This window comes from Tachypleus tridentatus, chromosome 3, assembly GCF_004210375.1.
Source record: "Tachypleus tridentatus isolate NWPU-2018 chromosome 3, ASM421037v1, whole genome shotgun sequence".
In the NCBI taxonomy this organism is placed as follows: Eukaryota; Metazoa; Arthropoda; class Merostomata; order Xiphosura; family Limulidae; genus Tachypleus; species Tachypleus tridentatus.
In genome coordinates this window covers 46,967,381-46,989,795 of record NC_134827.1, presented here as the reverse complement: position 1 = coordinate 46,989,795, position 22,415 = coordinate 46,967,381, and the positions used below count along the sequence as shown (strand labels likewise).

General features: G+C 30.5%; 1 pseudogene across 1 annotated transcript in view; it reads right to left on the bottom strand.

The window, feature by feature from the left end:
- LOC143245839 (cell adhesion molecule Dscam1-like) overlaps window positions 1-22,415 on the bottom strand; it is a 175,085-nt pseudogene that overhangs the window by 31,076 nt on the left and 121,594 nt on the right. The gene's annotated exons all lie outside the window — the stretch shown is intronic.

Sequence of the window (22,415 nt, the reverse complement as noted above, 5' to 3'; positions counted from 1 at the left end):
ATCTAACCAGTTCTATGTGGTGGTTCTTACTGAAAATTATATCTAACCAGTTCTATGTACAAGCTCTTCAACTTACTGAATATTATATCTAACCAGTTCTATGTACTAGTTTTTCAACTTACTGGAGATTATATCTAACCAGTTCTATGTACCAGTTATTCAACTTACTGAATATTATATCTAACCAGTTCTATTTACTGGTTCTTCAACTTACTAAATATTATATCTAACTAGTTCTATGTACTAGTTCTTCAACTTACTAGAGATCATATCTAACCAGTTCTATGTACTAGTTCTTTAACTTACTGGAGATTGTATCTAATCAATTCTATGTACTAGTTCTTGAACTTATTAAATATTATATCTAACCAATTCTATGTACCAGTTCTTCAACTTACTGAATATTATATCTAACCAGTCCTATGTACTAGTTTTTCAACTTACTGGAGATTATATCTAACCAGTTCTATGTACCAGTTATTCAACTTACTGAATATTATATCTAACCAGTTCTATGTACTGGTTCTTCAACTTACTAAATATTATATCGAACTAGTTCTATGTACTAGTTCTTCAACTTACTAGAGATTATATCTAACCAGTTCTATGTACTAGTTCTTTAACTTACTGGAGATTGTATCTAATCAATTCTATGTACTAGTTCTTGAACTTATTAAATATTATATCTAACCAAATCTATGTACCAGTTCTTCAACTTACAGGAGATTATATCTAACCACTTCTATGTACTAGTTCTTCAACTTACTGAATATTATATCTAAGCAGTTCTATGTACTAGTTCTTCAACTTCCTAGAGATTATACCTGACAAGTTCTATGTACTAGTTCTTTAACTTTTTGGAGATAAAATCTAACCAATTCTATGTACTAGTTCTTCAACTTACTGAATATTATATCTAACCAGTTCTATGTACTAGTTCTTCAACTTTATAAAGATTATATCTAACCAATTCTTTGCACTAGTTCTTCAACTTACTGAATATTATATCTTAAGCAGTTCTATGTACTAGTTCTTCAACTTACTGGAGATTATATCATACCAGTTCTATGTTCTAGTTCTTCAACTTACTGGAGATTATATCTAACCAGTTCTATGTACTAGTTCTTTAACTTACTGAATATTATATCTAACCAGTTCTGTGTGCTAGTTCTTCAACTTACTGGAGATTATATCTAACCAATTCTATATACTAGTTCTTCAACTTAGTGAATATTATATCTAACCAGTTCTATGTACTAGTTCTTCAACTTTTTAAAGATTATATCTAACCAATTCTATGTGCTAGTTCTTCAACTTACTGGAGATTATATCTAACCAGTTGTGTGTACTAGTTCTTCAACTTACTGGAGATTATATCTAACCAGTTCTGTGTACTAATTCTTCACTTACTGGAGATTATATCTAACCAGTTCTATGTACTAGTTCTTCATCTTGCTGGAGATTATATCTAACAAGTTCTATGTACTAGTTCTTCAAATTACTGGAGATTATATGTAACCAATTCTGTGTACTAGTTCTTCAACTTACTGAATATTACATCTAACCAGTTCTATGTACTAGTTCTTCAACTTACTGAATATTATATCTAACCAGTTCTATGTACTAGTTCTTCAACTTTTTAAAGATTATATCTAACCAATTTTTTGTACTAGTTCTTGAACTTACTCAATATTATATCGAACCACTTTATTGTACTTGTTCTTCATCTTACTGGAGATTATATCTAACCAGTTCTATGTACTAATTCTTCACTTACTGGAGATTATATCTAACCAATTCTACGTACTAGTTCTTCAACTACGTGAATATTATATCTAACCAATTCTATGTACCAGTTCTTCAACTTACTCGAGATTATATGTAACCAATTCTATGTACTAGTTCTTCAACTTACTCGAGATTATATGTAACCAATTCTATGTACTAGTTCTTCAACTTACTGAATATTATATCTAACCAGTTCTATGTACTAGTTCTTCAACTTTTTAAAGATTATATCTAACCAATTCTATGTACTAGTTCTTCAACTTTCGGGAGATTATGTATAACCAATTCTATGTACTAGTTCTTCAACTTTCGGAAGATTATGTATAACCAATTCTTTCCACTAGTTCTTCAACTTACTGGAGATTATATCTTACCAGTTGTGTGTACTAGTTCTTCAACTTACTGGAGATTATTTCTAACCAGTTCTATGTACTAGTTCTTCAACTTAGTGGAGATTGTATCTAACCAGTTCTATGTACTAGTTCTTCAACTTAGTGCAGATTGTATCTAACCAGTTCTATGTACTAGTTCTTCAACTTGAGATTATATATAACCAATTCTTTGCAAAAGTTCTTCAACTTGCTGAATATTATATCTTACCAGTTCTATGTACTAGTTCTTCATCTTACTGGAGATTATATCTAACCAGTTCTATGTACTAGCTCTTCAAATTACTGAATATTATATCTAACCACTTTATTGTACTTGTTCTTCAACTTACTGGAGATTATGTATAACCAATTCTTTCCACTAGTTCTTCAACTTACTGGAGATTATATCTAACCAGTTCTATGTACTAGTTCTTCAACTTTTGGGAGATTATGTATAACCAATTCTTTGCACTAGTTCTTCAACTTACTGGAGATTCTATCTTACCAGTTCTCTGTTCTAGTTCTTCAACTTACTGGAGATTATATCTAACCAGTTCTATGTACTAGTTCTTTAACTTACTGGAGATTATATCTAATCAATTCTATGTACAAGTTCTTCAACTTACTGAATATTATATCTAACCAGTTCTGTGTGCTAGTTCTTCAACTTACTGGAGATTATATCTAACCAGTTCTGTGTACTAATTCTTCAACTTACTGGAGATTATATCTAACCAGTTCTATGTACTAGTTCTTCAACTTTTTAAAGATTATATATAACCAATTCTTTGCACTAGTTCTTCAACTTACTGAATATTATATCTTAAACAGTTCTGTGTACTAATTCTTCACTTACTGGAGATTATATCTAACCAGTTCTATGTACTAGTTCTTCATCTTGCTGGAGATTATATCTAACAAGTTCTATGTACTAGTTCTTCAAATTACTGGAGATTATATGTAACCAATTCTGTGTACTAGTTCTTCAACTTACTGAATATTACATCTAACCAGTTCCATGTACTAGTTCTTCAACTTACTGAATATTATATCTAACCAGTTCTATGTACTAGTTCTTCAACTTTTTAAAGATTATATCTAACCAATTTTTGGTACTAGTTCTTGAACTTACTGAATATTATATCTAACCACTTTATTGTACTTGTTCTTCATCTTACTGGAGATTATATCTAACCAGTTCTATGTACTAATTCTTCACTTACTGGAGATTATATCTAACCAATTCTACGTACTAGTTCTTCAACTACGTGAATATTATATCTAACCAATTCTATGTACCAGTTCTTCAACTTACTCGAGATTATATGTAACCAATTCTATGTACTAGTTCTTCAACTTACTCGAGATTATATGTAACCAGTTCTATGTACAAGTTCTTGAAGTTACTGAATATTATATCTAACCAGTTCTGTGTGCTAGTTCTTCAACTTACTGGAGATTATATCTAACCAATTCTATATACTAGTTCTTCAACTTACTGAATATTACATCTAACCAGTTCTATGTACTAGTTCTTCAACTTACTGAATATTATATCTAACCAGTTCTATGTACTAGTTCTTCAACTTTTTAAAGATTATATCTAACCAATTTTTTGTACTAGTTCTTGAACTTACTGAATATTATATCTAACCACTTTATTGTACTTGTTCTTCATCTTACTGGAGATTATATCTAACCAGTTCTATGTACTAATTCTTCACTTACTGGAGATTATATCTAACCAATTCTACGTACTAGTTCTTCAACTACGTGAATATTATATCTAACCAATTCTATGTACCAGTTCTTCAACTTACTCGAGATTATATGTAACCAATTCTATGTACTAGTTCTTCAACTTACTCGAGATTATATGTAACCAGTTCTATGTACAAGTTCTTCAACTTACTGAATATTATATCTAACCAGTTCTGTGTGCTAGTTCTTCAACTTACTGGAGATTATATCTAACCAATTCTATATACTAGTTCTTCAACTTACTGAATATTATATCTAACCAGTTCTATGTACTAGTTCTTCAACTTACTGGAGATTATATCTAACCAGTTGTGTGTACTAGTTCTTCAACTTACTGGAGATTATATCTAACCAGTTCTGTGTACTAATTCTTCACTTACTGGAGATTATATCTAACCAGTTCTATGTACTAGTTCTTCATCTTGCTGGAGATTATATCTAACAAGTTCTATGTACTAGTTCTTCAAATTACTGGAGATTATATGTAACCAATTCTGTGTACTAGTTCTTCAACTTACTGAATATTACATCTAACCAGTTCTATGTACTAGTTCTTCAACTTACTGAATATTATATCTAACCAGTTCTATGTACTAGTTCTTCAACTTTTTAAAGATTAAATCTAACCAATTTTTTGTACTAGTTCTTGAACTTACTGAATATTATATCTAACCACTTTATTGTACTTGTTCTTCATCTTACTGAGATTATATCTAACCAGTTCTATGTACTAATTCTTCACTTACTGGAGATTATATCTAACCAATTCTACGTACTAGTTCTTCAACTACGTGAATATTATATCTAACCAATTCTATGTACCAGTTCTTCAACTTACTCGAGATTATATGTAACCAATTCTATGTACAAGTTCTTCAACTTACTCGAGATTATATGTAACCAATTCTATGTACTAGTTCTTCAACTTACTGAATATTATATCTAACCAGTTCTATGTACTAGTTCTTCAACTTTTTAAAGATTATATCTAACCAATTCTATGTACTAGTTCTTCAACTTTCGGGAGATTATGTATAACCAATTCTTTGCAAAAGTTCTACAACTTGCTGAATATTATATCTAAACAGTTCTATGTACTAGTTCTTCAACTTTCAGGAGATTATATCTTACCAGTTCTATGTACTAGTTCTTCATCTTACTGGAGATTATATCTAACCAGTTCTATGTACTAGTTCTTCATCTTACTGGAGATTATATCTAACCAGTTCTATGTACTAGCTCTTCAAATTACTGAATATTATATCTAACCACTTTATTGTACTTGTTCTTCAACTTACTGGAGATTATGTATAACCAATTCTTTCCACTAGTTCTTCAACTTACTGGAGATTATATCTAACCAGTTCTATGTACTAGTTCTTCAACTTTTGGGAGATTATGTATAACCAATTCTTTGCACTAGTTCTTCAACTTACTGGAGATTATATCTAACCAGTTCTATGTACTAATTCTTCACTTACTGGAGATTATATCTAACCAATTCTATGCACTAGTTCTTCAACTTACTGGAGATTATATCTAACCAGTTCTGTGTACTAGTTCTTCAACTTATTGGAGATTATATCTAACCAGTTCTATGTACTAGTTCTTTAACTTACTGGAGATTATATCTAATCAATTCTATGTACAAGTTCTTCAACTTACTGAATATTATATCTAACCAGTTCTATGTACTAGTTCTTCAACTTACTGGAGATTATATCTAACCAGTTCTATGTACTAATTCTTCACTTACTGGAGATTATATCTAACCAATTCTATGTACTAGTTCTTCAACTTTCGGGAGATTATGTATAACCAATTCTTTCCACTAGTTCTTCAACTTACTGGAGATTATATCTAACCAGTTGTGTGTACTAGTTCTTCAACTTATTGGAGATTATTTCTAACCAGTTCTATGTACTAGTTCTTCAACTTAGTGGAGATTGTATCTAACCAGTTCTATGTACTAGTTCTTCAACTTGAGATTATATATAACCAATTCTTTGCAAAAGTTCTTCAACTTGCTGAATATTATATCTAAACTGTTCTATGTACTAGTTCTTCAACTTTCTGGAGATTATATCTTACCAGTTCTATGTACTAGTTCTTCATCTTACTGGAGATTATATCTAACCAGTTCTATGTACTAGTTCTTCAACTTACTGGAGATTATATCTAACCAGTTCTATGTACTAATTCTTCACTTACTGGAGATTATATCTAACCAATTCTATGTACTAGTTCTACAACTTTCGGGAGATTATGTATAACCAATTCTTTCCACTAGTTCTTCAACTTACTGGAGATTATATCTAACCAGTTGTGTGTACTAGTTCTTCAACTTACTGGAGATTATTTCTAACCAGTTCTATGTACTAGTTCTTCAACTTAGTGGAGATTGTATCTAACCAGTTCTATGTACTAGTTCTTCAACTTGAGATTATATATAACCAATTCTTTGCAAAAGTTCTTCAACTTGCTGAATATTATATCTAAACTGTTCTATGTACTAGTTCTTCAACTTTCTGGAGATTATATCTTACCAGTTCTATATACTAGTTCTTCATCTTACTGGAGATTATATCTAACCAGTTCTATGTACTAGTTCTTCATCTTACTGGAGATTATATCTAACCAGTTCTATGTACTAGCTCTTCAAATTACTGAATATTATATCTAACCACTTTATTGTACTTGTTCTTCAACTTACTGGAGATTATGTATAACCAATTCTTTCCACTAGTTCTTCAACTTACTGGAGATTATATCTAACCAGTTCTATGTACTAGTTCTTCAACTTTTGGGAGATTATGTATAACCAATTCTTTGCACTAGTTCTTCAACTTACTGGAGATTCTATCTTACCAGTTCTATGTTCTAGTTCTTCAACTTACTGGAGATTATATCTAACCAGTTCTATGTACTAGTTCTTTAACTTACTGAATATTATATCTAACCAGTTCTATGTACAAGTTCTTCAACTTACTGAATATTATATCTAACCAGTTCTGTGTGCTAGTTCTTCAACTTACTGGAGATTATATCTAACCAATTCTATATACTAGTTCTTCAACTTACTGAATATTATATCTAACCAGTTCTATGTACTAGTTCTTCAACTTACTGGAGATTATATCTAACCAGTTGTGTGTACTAGTTCTTCAACTTACTGGAGATTATATCTAACCAGTTCTGTGTACTAATTCTTCACTTACTGGAGATTATATCTAACCAGTTCTATGTACTAGTTCTTCATCTTGCTGGAGATTATATCTAACAAGTTCTATGTACTAGTTCTTCAAATTACTGGAGATTATATGTAACCAATTCTGTGTACTAGTTCTTCAACTTACTGAATATTATATCTAACCAGTTCTATGTACTAGTTCTTCAACTTTTTAAAGATTATATCTAACCAATTTTTTGTACTAGTTCTTGAACTTACTGAATATTATATCTAACCACTTTATTGTACTTGTTCTTCATCTTACTGGAGATTATATCTAACCAGTTCTATGTACTAATTCTTCAACTTACTGGAGATTATATCTAACCAGTTCTGTGTACTAATTCTTCACTTACTGGAGATTATATCTAACCAGTTCTATGTACTAGTTCTTCATCTTGCTGGAGATTATATCTAACCAATTCTATGTACTAGTTCTTCAACTTACTCGAGATTATATGTAACCAATTCTATGTACTAGTTCTTCAACTTACTGAATATTATATCTTACCAGTTCTATGTACTAGTTCTTCAACTTTTAAAGATTATATCTAACCAATTCTATGTACTAGTTCTTCAACTTTCGGGAGATTATGTATAACCAATTCTTTCCACTAGTTCTTCAACTTACTGGAGATTATATCTTACCAGTTGTGTGTACTAGTTCTTCAACTTACTGGAGATTATTTCTAACCAGTTCTATGTACTAGTTCTTCAACTTAGTGGAGATTGTATCTAACCAGTTCTATGTACTAGTTCTTCAACTTGAGATTATATATAACCAATTCTTTGCAAAAGTTCTTCAACTTGCTGAATATTATATCTAAACAGTTCTATGTACTAGTTCTTCAACTTTCTGGAGATTATATCTTACCAGTTCTATGTACTAGTTCTTCATCTTACTGGAGATTATATCTAACGAGTTCTATGTACTAGTTCTTCATCTTACTGGAGATTATATCTAACCAGTTCTATGTACTAGCTCTTCAAATTACTGAATATTATATCTAACCACTTTATTGTACTTGTTCTTCAACTTACTGGAGATTATGTATAACCAATTCTTTCCACTAGTTCTTCAACTTACTGGAGATTATATCTAACCAGTTCTATGTACTAGTTCTTCAACTTTTGGGAGATTATGTATAACCAATTCTTTGCACTAGTTCTTCAACTTACTGGAGATTATATCTAACCAGTTCTATGTACTAATTCTTCAACTTACTGAATATTATATCTAACCAGTTCTGTGTGCTAGTTCTTCAACTTACTGGAGATTATATCTAACCAATTCTATATACTAGTTCTTCAACTTACTGAATATTATATCTAACCAGTTCTATGTACTAGTTCTTCAACTTACTGGAGATTATATCTAACCAGTTGTGTGTACTAGTTCTTCAACTTACTGGAGATTATATCTAACCAGTTCTGTGTACTAATTCTTCACTTACTGGAGATTATATCTAACCAGTTCTATGTACTAGTTCTTCATCTTGCTGGAGATTATATCTAACAAGTTCTATGTACTAGTTCTTCAAATTACTGGAGATTATATGTAACCAATTCTGTGTACTAGTTCTTCAACTTACTGAATATTATATCTAACCAGTTCTATGTACTAGTTCTTCAACTTTTTAAAGATTATATCTAACCAATTTTTTGTACTAGTTCTTGAACTTACTGAATATTATATCTAACCACTTTATTGTACTTGTTCTTCATCTTACTGGAGATTATATCTAACCAGTTCTATGTACTAATTCTTCAACTTACTGGAGATTATATCTAACCAGTTCTGTGTACTAATTCTTCACTTACTGGAGATTATATCTAACCAGTTCTATGTACTAGTTCTTCATCTTGCTGGAGATTATATCTAACCAATTCTATGTACTAGTTCTTCAACTTACTCGAGATTATATGTAACCAATTCTATGTACTAGTTCTTCAACTTACTGAATATTATATCTTACCAGTTCTATGTACTAGTTCATCAACTTTTTAAAGATTATATCTAACCAATTCTATGTACTAGTTCTTCAACTTTCGGGAGATTATGTATAACCAATTCTTTCCACTAGTTCTTCAACTTACTGGAGATTATATCTTACCAGTTGTGTGTACAAGTTCTTCAACTTACTGGAGATTATTTCTAACCAGTTCTATGTACTAGTTCTTCAACTTAGTGGAGATTGTATCTAACCAGTTCTATGTACTAGTTCTTCAACTTGAGATTATATATAACCAATTCTTTGCAAAGTTCTTCAACTTGCTGAATATTATATCTAAACAGTTCTATGTACTAGTTCTTCAACTTTCTGGAGATTATATCTTACCAGTCCTATGTACTAGTTATTCATCTTACTGGAGATTATATCTAACGAGTTCTATGTACTAGTTCTTCATCTTACTGGAGATTATATCTAACCAGTTCTATGTACTAGCTCTTCAAATTACTGAATATTATATCTAACCACTTTATTGTACTTGTTCTTCAACTTACTGGAGATTATGTATAACCAATTCTTTCCACTAGTTCTTCAACTTACTGGAGATTATATCTAACCAGTTCTATGTACTAGTTCTTCAACTTTTGGGAGATTATGTATAACCAATTCTTTGCACTAGTTCTTCAACTTACTGGAGATTATATCTAACCAGTTCTATGTACTAGTTCTTCAACTTACTGAATATTATATCTAACCAGTTCTGTGTACTAGTTCTTCAACTTACTGGAGATTATATCTAACCAATTCTATGTACTAGTTCTTCAACTTACTGAATATTATATCTAACCAGTTCTATGTACTAGTTCTTCAACTTACTGGAGATTATATCTAACCAGTTCTGTGTACTAGTTCTTCAACTTACTGGAGATTATATCTAACCAGTTCTGTGTACTAATTCTTCACTTACTGGAGATTATATCTAACCAGTTCTATGTACTAGTTCTTCATCTTGCTGGAGATTATATCTAACAAGTTCTATGTACTAGTTCTTCAAATTACTGGAGATTATATGTAACCAATTCTGTGTACTAGTTCTTCAACTTACTGAATATTATATCTAACCAGTTCTATGTACTAGTTCTTCAACTTTTTAAAGATTATATCTAACCAATTTTTGTACTAGTTCTTGAACTTACTGAATATTATATCTAACCACTTTATTGTACTTGTTCTTCATCTTACTGGAGATTATATCTAACCAGTTCTATGTACTAATTCTTCAACTTACTGGAGATTATATCTAACCAGTTCTGTGTACTAATTCTTCACTTACTGGAGATTATATCTAACCAGTTCTATGTACTAGTTCTTCATCTTGCTGGAGATTATATCTAACCAATTCTATGTACTAGTTCTTCAACTTACTCGAGATTATATGTAACCAATTCTATGTACTAGTTCTTGAACTTACTGAATATTATATCTTACCAGTTCTATGTACTAGTTCTTCAACTTTTTAAAGATTATATCTAACCAATTCTATGTACTAGTTCTTCAACTTTCGGGAGATTATGTATAACCAATTCTTTCCACTAGTTCTTCAACTTACTGGAGATTATATCTTACCAGTTGTGTGTACTAGTTCTTCAACTTACTGGAGATTATTTCTAACCAGTTCTATGTACTAGTTCTTCAACTTAGTGGAGATTGTATCTAACCAGTTCTATGTACTAGTTCTTCAACTTGAGATTATATATAACCAATTCTTTGCAAAAGTTCTTCAACTTGCTGAATATTATATCTAAACAGTTCTATGTACTAGTTCTTCAACTTTCTGGAGATTATATCTTACCAGTTCTATGTACTAGTTCTTCATCTTACTGGAGATTATATCTAACGAGTTCTATGTACTAGTTCTTCATCTTACTGGAGATTATATCTAACCAGTTCTATGTACTAGCTCTTCAAATTACTGAATATTATATCTAACCACTTTATTGTACTTGTTCTTCAACTTACTGGAGATTATGTATAACCAATTCTTTCCACTAGTTCTTCAACTTACTGGAGATTATATCTAACCAGTTCTATGTACTAGTTCTTCAACTTTTGGGAGATTATGTATAACCAATTCTTTGCACTAGTTCTTCAACTTACTGGAGATTATATCTAACCAGTTCTATGTACTAATTCTTCACTTACTGGAGATTATATCTAACCAATTCTATGCACTAGTTCTTGAACTTACTGGAGATTATATCTAACCAGTTCTGTGTACTAGTTCTTCAACTTATTGGAGATTATATCTAACCAGTTCTATGTACTAGTTCTTTAACTTACTGGAGATTATATCTAATCAATTCTATGTACAAGTTCTTCAACTTACTGAATATTATATCTAACCAGTTCTATGTACTAGTTCTTCAACTTACTGGAGATTATATCTAACCAGTTCTATGTACTAATTCTTCACTTACTGGAGATTATATGTAACCAATTCTATGTACTAGTTCTTCATCTTGCTGGAGATTATATCTAACAAGTTCTATGTACTAGTTCTTCAAATTACTGGAGATTATATGTAACCAATTCTGTGTACTAGTTCTTCAACTTACTGAATATTACATCTAAACAGTTCTATGTACTAGTTCTTCAACTTACTGAATATTATATCTAACCAGTTCTATGTACTAGTTCTTCAACTTTTTAAAGATTATATCTAACCAATTTTTTGTAGTAGTTCTTGAACTTACTCAATATTATATCTAACCACTTTATTGTACTTGTTCTTCATCTTACTGGAGATTATATCTAACCAATTCTACGTACTAGTTCTTCAACTACGTGAATATTATATCTAACCAATTCTATGTACCAGTTCTTCAACTTACTCGAGATTATATGTAACCAATTCTATGTACTAGTTCTTCAACTTACTCGAGATTATATGTAAACAATTCTATGTACTAGTTCTTCAACTTACTGAATATTATATCTAACCAGTTCTATGTACTAGTTCTTCAACTTTTTAAAGATTATATCTAACCAATTCTATGTACCAGTTCTTCAACTTTCGGGAGATTATGTATAACCAATTCTATGTACTAGTTCTTCAACTTTCGGGAGATTATGTATAACCAATTCTTTCCACTAGTTCTTCAACTTACTGGAGATTATATCTTACCAGTTGTGTGTACTAGTTCTTCAACTTACTGGAGATTATTTCTAACCAGTTCTATGTACTAGTTCTTCAATTTAGTGGAGATTGTATCTAACCAGTTCTATGTACTAGTTCTTCAACTTAGTGGAGATTGTATCTAACCAGTTCTATGTACTAGTTCTTCAACTTGAGATTATATATAACCAATTCTTTGCAAAAGTTCTTCAACTTGCTGAATATTATATCTAAACAGTTCTATGTACTAGTTCTTCAACTTTCTGGAGATTATATCTTACCAGTTCTATGTACTAGTTCTTCATCTTACTGGAGATTATATCTAACCAGTTCTATGTACTAGTTCTTCATCTTACTGGAGATTATATCTAACCAGTTCTATGTACTAGCTCTTCAAATTACTGAATATTATATCTAACCACTTTATTGTACTTGTTCTTCAACTTACTGGAGATTATGTATAACCAATTCTTTCCACTAGTTCTTCAACTTACTGGAGATTATATCTAACCAGTTCTATGTACTAGTTCTTCAACTTTTGGGAGATTATGTATAACCAATTCTTTGCACTAGTTCTTCAACTTACTGGAGATTATATCTTACCAGTTCTATGTTCTAGTTCTTCAACTTACTGGAGATTATATCTAACCAGTTCTATGTACTAGTTCTTTAACTTACTGAATATTATATCTAACCAGTTCTATGTACAAGTTCTTCAACTTACTGAATATTATATCTAACCAGTTCTGTGTGCTAGTTCTTCAACTTACTGGAGATTATATCTAACCAATTCTATATACTAGTTCTTCAACTTACTGAATATTATATCTAACCAGTTCTATGTACTAGTTCTTGAACTTACTGGAGATTATATCTAACCAGTTGTGTGTACTAGTTCTTCAACTTACTGGAGATTATATCTAACCAGTTCTGTGTACTAATTCTTCACTTACTGGAGATTATATCTAACCAGTTCTATGTACTAGTTCTTCATCTTGCTGGAGATTATATCTAACAAGTTCTATGTACTAGTTCTTCAAATTACTGGAGATTATATGTAACCAATTCTGTGTACTAGTTCTTCAACTTACTGAATATTACATCTAACCAGTTCTATGTACTAGTTCTTCAACTTACTGAATATTATATCTAACCAGTTCTATGTACTAGTTCTTCAACTTTTAAAGATTATATCTAACCAATTTTTTTGTACTAGTTCTTGAACTTACTGAATATTATATCTAACCACTTTATTGTACTTGTTCTTCATCTTACTGGAGATTATATCTAACCAGTTCTATGTACTAATTCTTCAACTTACTGGAGATTATATCTAACCAGTTCTGTGTACTAATTCTTCACTTACTGGAGATTATATCTAACCAGTTCTATGTACTAGTTCTTCATCTTGCTGGAGATTATATCTAACCAATTCTATGTACTAGTTCTTCAACTTACTCGAGATTATATGTAACCAATTCTATGTACTAGTTCTTCAACTTACTGAATATTATATCTTACCAGTTCTATGTACTAGTTCTTCAACTTTTAAAGATTATATCTAACCAATTCTATGTACTAGTTCTTCAACTTTCGGGAGATTATGTATAACCAATTCTTTCCACTAGTTCTTCAACTTACTGGAGATTATATCTTACCAGTTGTGTGTACTAGTTCTTCAACTTACTGGAGATTATTTCTAACCAGTTCTATGTACTAGTTCTTCAACTTAGTGGAGATTGTATCTAACCAGTTCTATGTACTAGTTCTTCAACTTGAGATTATATATAACCAATTCTTTGCAAAGTTCTTCAACTTGCTGAATATTATATCTAAACAGTTCTATGTACTAGTTCTTCAACTTTCTGGAGATTATATCTTACCAGTTCTATGTACTAGTTCTTCATCTTACTGGAGATTATATCTAACCAGTTCTATGTACTAGTTCTTCATCTTACTGGAGATTATATCTAACCAGTTCTATGCACTAGCTCTTCAAATTACTGAATATTATATCTAACCACTTTATTGTACTTGTTCTTCAACTTACTGGAGATTATGTATAACCAATTCTTTCCACTAGTTCTTCAACTTACTGGAGATTATATCTAACCACTTCTATGTACTAGTTCTTCAACTTTGGGAGATTATGTATAACCAATTCTTTGCACTAGTTCTTCAACTTACTGGAGATTATATCTAACCAGTTCTATGTACTAGTTCTTCAACTTATTGGAGATTATATCTAACCAGTTCTATGTACTAGTTCTTTAACTTACTGGAGATTATATCTAATCAATTCTATGTACAAGTTCTTCAACTTACTGAATATTATATCTAACCAGTTCTATGTACTAGTTCTTCAACTTACTGGAGATTATATCTAACCAGTTCTATGTACTAATTCTTCACTTACTGGAGATTATATCTAACCAATTCTATGTACTAGTTCTTCAACTTTCGGGAGATTATGTATAACCAATTCTTTCCACTAGTTCTTCAACTTACTGGAGATTATATCTAACCAGTTGTGTGTACTAGTTCTTCAACTTACTGGAGATTATTTCTAACCAGTTCTATGTACTAGTTCTTCAACTTAGTGGAGATTGTATCTAACCAGTTCTATGTACTAGTTCTTCATCTTACTGGAGATTATATCTAACCAGTTCTATGTACTAGCTCTTCAAATTACTGAATATTATAACTAACCACTTTATTGTACTTGTTCTTCAACTTACTGGAGATTATGTATAACCAATTCTTTCCACTAGTTCTTCAACTTGAGATTATATATAACCAATTCTTTTGCAAAGTTCTTCAACTTGCTGAATATTATATCTAAACTGTTCTATGTACTAGTTCTTCAACTTTCTGGAGATTATATCTTACCAGTTCTATGTACTAGTTCTTCATCTTACTGGAGATTATATCTAACCAGTTCTATGTACTAGTTCTTCATCTTACTGGAGATTATATCTAACCAGTTCTATGTACTAGCTCTTCAAATTACTGAATATTATATCTAACCACTTTATTGTACTTGTTCTTCAACTTACTGGAGATTATGTATAACCAATTCTTTCCACTAGTTCTTCAACTTACTGGAGATTATATTTAACCAGTTCTATGTACTAGTTCTTCAACTTTTGGGAGATTATGTATAACCAATTCTTTGCACTAGTTCTTCAACTTACTGGAGATTATATCTAACCAGTTCTATGTACTAATTCTTCACTTACTGGAGATTATATCTAACCAATTCTATGCACTAGTTCTTCAACTTACTGGAGATTATATCTAACCAGTTCTGTGTACTAGTTCTTCAACTTACTAGAGATTATATCTAACCAGTTCTATGTACTAGTTCTTCAACTTACTGGAGATTATATCTAACCAGTTCTATGTACTAATTCTTCACTTACTGGAGATTATATGTAACCAATTCTATGTACTAGTTCTTGAACTTACTGAATATTATATCTAACCAGTTCTATGTACTAGTTCTTTAACTTACTGGAAATTATATCTAATCAATTCTATGTACAAGTTCTTCAACTTACTGAATATTATATCTAACCAGTTCTATGTACTAGTTCTTCAACTTACTGGAGATTATATCTAACCAGTTCTGTGTACTAATTCTTCAACTTACTGGAGATTATATCTAACCAGTTCTATGTACTAGTTCTTCAACTTTTTAAAGATTATATATAACCAATTCTTTGCACTAGTTCTTCAACTTACTGAATATTATATCTTAAGCAGTTCTATGTACCAGTTCTTCAACTTACTGGAGATTATATCTTACCAGTTCTATGTTCTAGTTCTTCAATTTACTGGAGATTATATCTAACCAGTTCTATGTACTAGTTCTTCAACTTACTGAAGATTATATCTAACCAGTTCCATGTACTAGTACTTCAACTTACTGAATATTATATCTAACCAGTTCTATGTACTAGTTCTTCAACTTACTGAATATTATATCTAACCAGTTCTATGTAGTAGTTCTTCAACTTATTGGAGATTATATCTAACCAGTTCTATGTACTAGTTCTTTAACTTACTGGAGATTATATCTAATCAATTCTATGTACAAGTTCTTCAACTTTTGGGAGATTATGTATAACCAATTCTTTCCACTAGTTCTTCAACTTACTGGAGATTATATCTAACCAGTTCTATGTACTAGTTCTTCAACTTTTGGGAGATTATGTATAACGAATTCTTTGCACTAGTTCTTCAACTTACTGGAGATTATATCTAACCAGTTCTATGTACTAATTCTTCACTTACTGGAGATTATATCTAACCAATTCTATGCACTAGTTCTTCAACTTACTGGAGATTATATCTAACCAGTTCTGTGTACTAGTTCTTCAACTTATTGGAGATTATATCTAACCAGTTCTATGTACTAGTTCTTTAACTTACTGGAGATTATATCTAATCAATTCTATGTACAAGTTCTTCAACTTACTGAATATTATATCTAACCAGTTCTATGTACTAGTTCTTCAACTTACTGGAGATTATATCTAACCAGTTCTATGTACTAATTCTTCACTTACTGGAGATTATATGTAACCAATTCTATGTACTAGTTCTTCATCTTGCTGGAGATTATATCTAACAAGTTCTATGTACTAGTTCTTCAAATTACTGGAGATTATATGTAACCAATTCTGTGTACTAGTTCTTCAACTTACTGAATATTACATCTAAACAGTTCTATGTACTAGTTCTTCAACTTACTGAATATTATATCTAACCAGTTCTATGTACTAGTTCTTCAACTTTTTAAAGATTATATCTAACCAATTTTTTGTAGTAGTTCTTGAACTTACTCAATATTATATCTAACCACTTTATTGTACTTGTTCTTCATCTTACTGGAGATTATATCTAACCAATTCTACGTACTAGTTCTTCAACTACGTGAATATTATATCTAACCAATTCTATGTACCAGTTCTTCAACTTACTCGAGATTATATGTAACCAATTCTATGTACTAGTTCTTCAACTTACTCGAGATTATATGTAAACAATTCTATGTACTAGTTCTTCAACTTACTGAATATTATATCTAACCAGTTCTATGTACTAGTTCTTCAACTTTTTAAAGATTATATCTAACCAATTCTATGTACCAGTTCTTCAACTTTCGGAGATTATGTATAACCAATTCTATGTACTAGTTCTTCAACTTTCGGGAGATTATGTATAACCAATTCTTTCCACTAGTTCTTCAACTTACTGGAGATTATATCTTACCAGTTGTGTGTACTAGTTCTTCAACTTACTGGAGATTATTTCTAACCAGTTCTATGTACTAGTTCTTCAATTTAGTGGAGATTGTATCTAACCAGTTCTATGTACTAGTTCTTCAACTTAGTGGAGATTGTATCTAACCAGTTCTATGTACTAGTTCTTCAACTTGAGATTATATATAACCAATTCTTTGCAAAAGTTCTTCAACTTGCTGAATATTATATCTAAACAGTTCTATGTACTAGTTCTTCAACTTTCTGGAGATTATATCTTACCAGTTCTATGTACTAGTTCTTCATCTTACTGGAGATTATATCTAACCAGTTCTATGTACTAGTTCTTCATCTTACTGGAGATTATATCTAACCAGTTCTATGTACTAGCTCTTCAAATTACTGAATATTATATCTAACCACTTTATTGTACTTGTTCTTCAACTTACTGGAGATTATGTATAACCAATTCTTTCCACTAGTTCTTCAACTTACTGGAGATTATATCTAACCAGTTCTATGTACTAGTTCTTCAACTTTGGGAGATTATGTATAACCAATTCTTTGCACTAGTTCTTCAACTTACTGGAGATTATATCTTACCAGTTCTATGTTCTAGTTCTTCAACTTACTGGAGATTATATCTAACCAGTTCTATGTACTAGTTCTTTAACTTACTGAATATTATATCTAACCAGTTCTATGTACAAGTTCTTCAACTTACTGAATATTATATCTAACCAGTTCTGTGTGCTAGTTCTTCAACTTACTGGAGATTATATCTAACCAATTCTATATACTAGTTCTTCAACTTACTGAATATTATATCTAACCAGTTCTATGTACTAGTTCTTGAACTTACTGGAGATTATATCTAACCAGTTGTGTGTACTAGTTCTTCAACTTACTGGAGATTATATCTAACCAGTTCTGTGTACTAATTCTTCACTTACTGGAGATTATATCTAACCAGTTCTATGTACTAGTTCTTCATCTTGCTGGAGATTATATCTAACAAGTTCTATGTACTAGTTCTTCAAATTACTGGAGATTATATGTAACCAATTCTGTGTACTAGTTCTTCAACTTACTGAATATTACATCTAACCAGTTCTATGTACTAGTTCTTCAACTTACTGAATATTATATCTAACCAGTTCTATGTACTAGTTCTTCAACTTTTTAAAGATTATATCTAACCAATTTTTTGTACTAGTTCTTGAACTTACTGAATATTATATCTAACCACTTTATTGTACTTGTTCTTCATCTTACTGGAGATTATATCTAACCAGTTCTATGTACTAATTCTTCAACTTACTGGAGATTATATCTAACCAGTTCTGTGTACTAATTCTTCACTTACTGGAGATTATATCTAACCAGTTCTATGTACTAGTTCTTCATCTTGCTGGAGATTATATCTAACCAATTCTATGTACTAGTTCTTCAACTTACTCGAGATTATATGTAACCAATTCTATGTACTAGTTCTTCAACTTACTGAATATTATATCTTACCAGTTCTATGTACTAGTTCTTCAACTTTTTAAAGATTATATCTAACCAATTCTATGTACTAGTTCTTCAACTTTCGGGAGATTATGTATAACCAATTCTTTCCACTAGTTCTTCAACTTACTGGAGATTATATCTTACCAGTTGTGTGTACTAGTTCTTCAACTTACTGGAGATTATTTCTAACCAGTTCTATGTACTAGTTCTTCAACTTAGTGGAGATTGTATCTAACCAGTTCTATGTACTAGTTCTTCAACTTGAGATTATATATAACCAATTCTTTGCAAAAGTTCTTCAACTTGCTGAATATTATATCTAAACAGTTCTATGTACTAGTTCTTCAACTTTCTGGAGATTATATCTTACCAGTTCTATGTACTAGTTCTTCATCTTACTGGAGATTATATCTAACCAGTTCTATGTACTAGTTCTTCATCTTACTGGAGATTATATCTAACCAGTTCTATGCACTAGCTCTTCAAATTACTGAATATTATATCTAACCACTTTATTGTACTTGTTCTTCAACTTACTGGAGATTATGTATAACCAATTCTTTCCACTAGTTCTTCAACTTACTGGAGATTATATCTAACCAGTTCTATGTACTAGTTCTTCAACTTTTGGGAGATTATGTATAACCAATTCTTTGCACTAGTTCTTCAACTTACTGGAGATTATATCTAACCAGTTCTATGTACTAGTTCTTCAACTTATTGGAGATTATATCTAACCAGTTCTATGTACTAGTTCTTTAACTTACTGGAGATTATATCTAATCAATTCTATGTACAAGTTCTTCAACTTACTGAATATTATATCTAACCAGTTCTATGTACTAGTTCTTCAACTTACTGGAGATTATATCTAACCAGTTCTATGTACTAATTCTTCACTTACTGGAGATTATATCTAACCAATTCTATGTACTAGTTCTTCAACTTTCGGGAGATTATGTATAACCAATTCTTTCCACTAGTTCTTCAACTTACTGGAGATTATATCTAACCAGTTGTGTGTACTAGTTCTTCAACTTACTGGAGATTATTTCTAACCAGTTCTATGTACTAGTTCTTCAACTTAGTGGAGATTGTATCTAACCAGTTCTATGTACTAGTTCTTCATCTTACTGGAGATTATATCTAACCAGTTCTATGTACTAGCTCTTCAAATTACTGAATATTATAACTAACCACTTTATTGTACTTGTTCTTCAACTTACTGGAGATTATGTATAACCAATTCTTTCCACTAGTTCTTCAACTTGAGATTATATATAACCAATTCTTTGCAAAAGTTCTTCAACTTGCTGAATATTATATCTAAACTGTTCTATGTACTAGTTCTTCAACTTTCTGGAGATTATATCTTACCAGTTCTATGTACTAGTTCTTCATCTTACTGGAGATTATATCTAACCAGTTCTATGTACTAGTTCTTCATCTTACTGGAGATTATATCTAACCAGTTCTATGTACTAGCTCTTCAAATTACTGAATATTATATCTAACCACTTTATTGTACTTGTTCTTCAACTTACTGGAGATTATGTATAACCAATTCTTTCCACTAGTTCTTCAACTTACTGGAGATTATATCTAACCAGTTCTATGTACTAGTTCTTCAACTTTTGGGAGATTATGTATAACCAATTCTTTGCACTAGTTCTTCAACTTACTGGAGATTATATCTAACCAGTTCTATGTACTAATTCTTCACTTACTGGAGATTATATCTAACCAATTCTATGCACTAGTTCTTCAACTTACTGGAGATTATATCTAACCAGTTCTGTGTACTAGTTCTTCAACTTACTAGAGATTATATCTAACCAGTTCTATGTACTAGTTCTTCAACTTACTGGAGATTATATCTAACCAGTTCTATGTACTAATTCTTCACTTACTGGAGATTATATGTAACCAATTCTATGTACTAGTTCTTGAACTTACTGAATATTATATCTAACCAGTTCTATGTACTAGTTCTTTAACTTACTGGAAATTATATCTAATCAATTCTATGTACAAGTTCTTCAACTTACTGAATATTATATCTAACCAGTTCTATGTACTAGTTCTTCAACTTACTGGAGATTATATCTAACCAGTTCTGTGTACTAATTCTTCAACTTACTGGAGATTATATCTAACCAGTTCTATGTACTAGTTCTTCAACTTTTAAAGATTATATATAACCAATTCTTTTGCACTAGTTCTTCAACTTACTGAATATTATATCTTAAGCAGTTCTATGTACCAGTTCTTCAACTTACTGGAGATTATATCTTACCAGTTCTATGTTCTAGTTCTTCAATTTACTGGAGATTATATCTAACCAGTTCTATGTACTAGTTCTTCAACTTACTGAAGATTATATCTAACCAGTTCCATGTACTAGTACTTCAACTTACTGAATATTATATCTAACCAGTTCTATGTACTAGTTCTTCAACTTACTGAATATTATATCTAACCAGTTCTATGTAGTAGTTCTTCAACTTACTGGAGATTATATCTAACCAATTTTTTGTACTATTTCTTTAACTTACTGAATATTATATCTAACCACTTTATTGTACTAGTTCTTCAACTTACTAGAGATTATGTATAATCAATTCTTTCCACTAGTTCTTCAACTTAGTGAATATTATATCTAACCAACTCTTTGCACTAGTTCTTGAACTTACTGGAGATTATTTCTAACCAGTTCTATGTACTAGTTCTTCAAAGTACTGGAAATTATATGTAACGAATTCTATGTACTAGTTCTTCAACTTACTGAATATTATATCTAACCAGTTCTATGTACTAGTTCTTCAACTTTTAATGATTATATATAACCAATTCTTTGCACTAGTTCTTCAACTTACTGAATATTATATCTTAAGCAGTTCTATGTACTAGTTCTTCAACTTACTGGAGATTATATCTTAGCAGTTCTATGTTCTAGTTCTTCAACTTACTGGAGATTATATCTAACCAGTTCTATGTACTAGTTCTTCAACTTACTGGAGATTATATCTAACCAGTTCTATGTACTAGTTCTTCAACTTAGTGGAGATTGTATCTAACCAGTTCTATGTACTAGTTCTTCAACTTGAGATTATATATAACCAATTCTTTGCAAAAGTTCTTCAACTTGCTGAATATTATATCTAAACAGTTGTATGTACTAGTTCTTCAACTTTCTGGAGATTATATCTTACCAGTTCTATGTACTAGTTCTTCATCTTACTAGAGATTATATCTAACCAGTTCTATGTACTAGTTCTTCATCTTACTGGAGATTATATCTAACCAGTTCTATGTACTAGTTCTTCAACTTATTGGATATTATATCTAAACAATTCT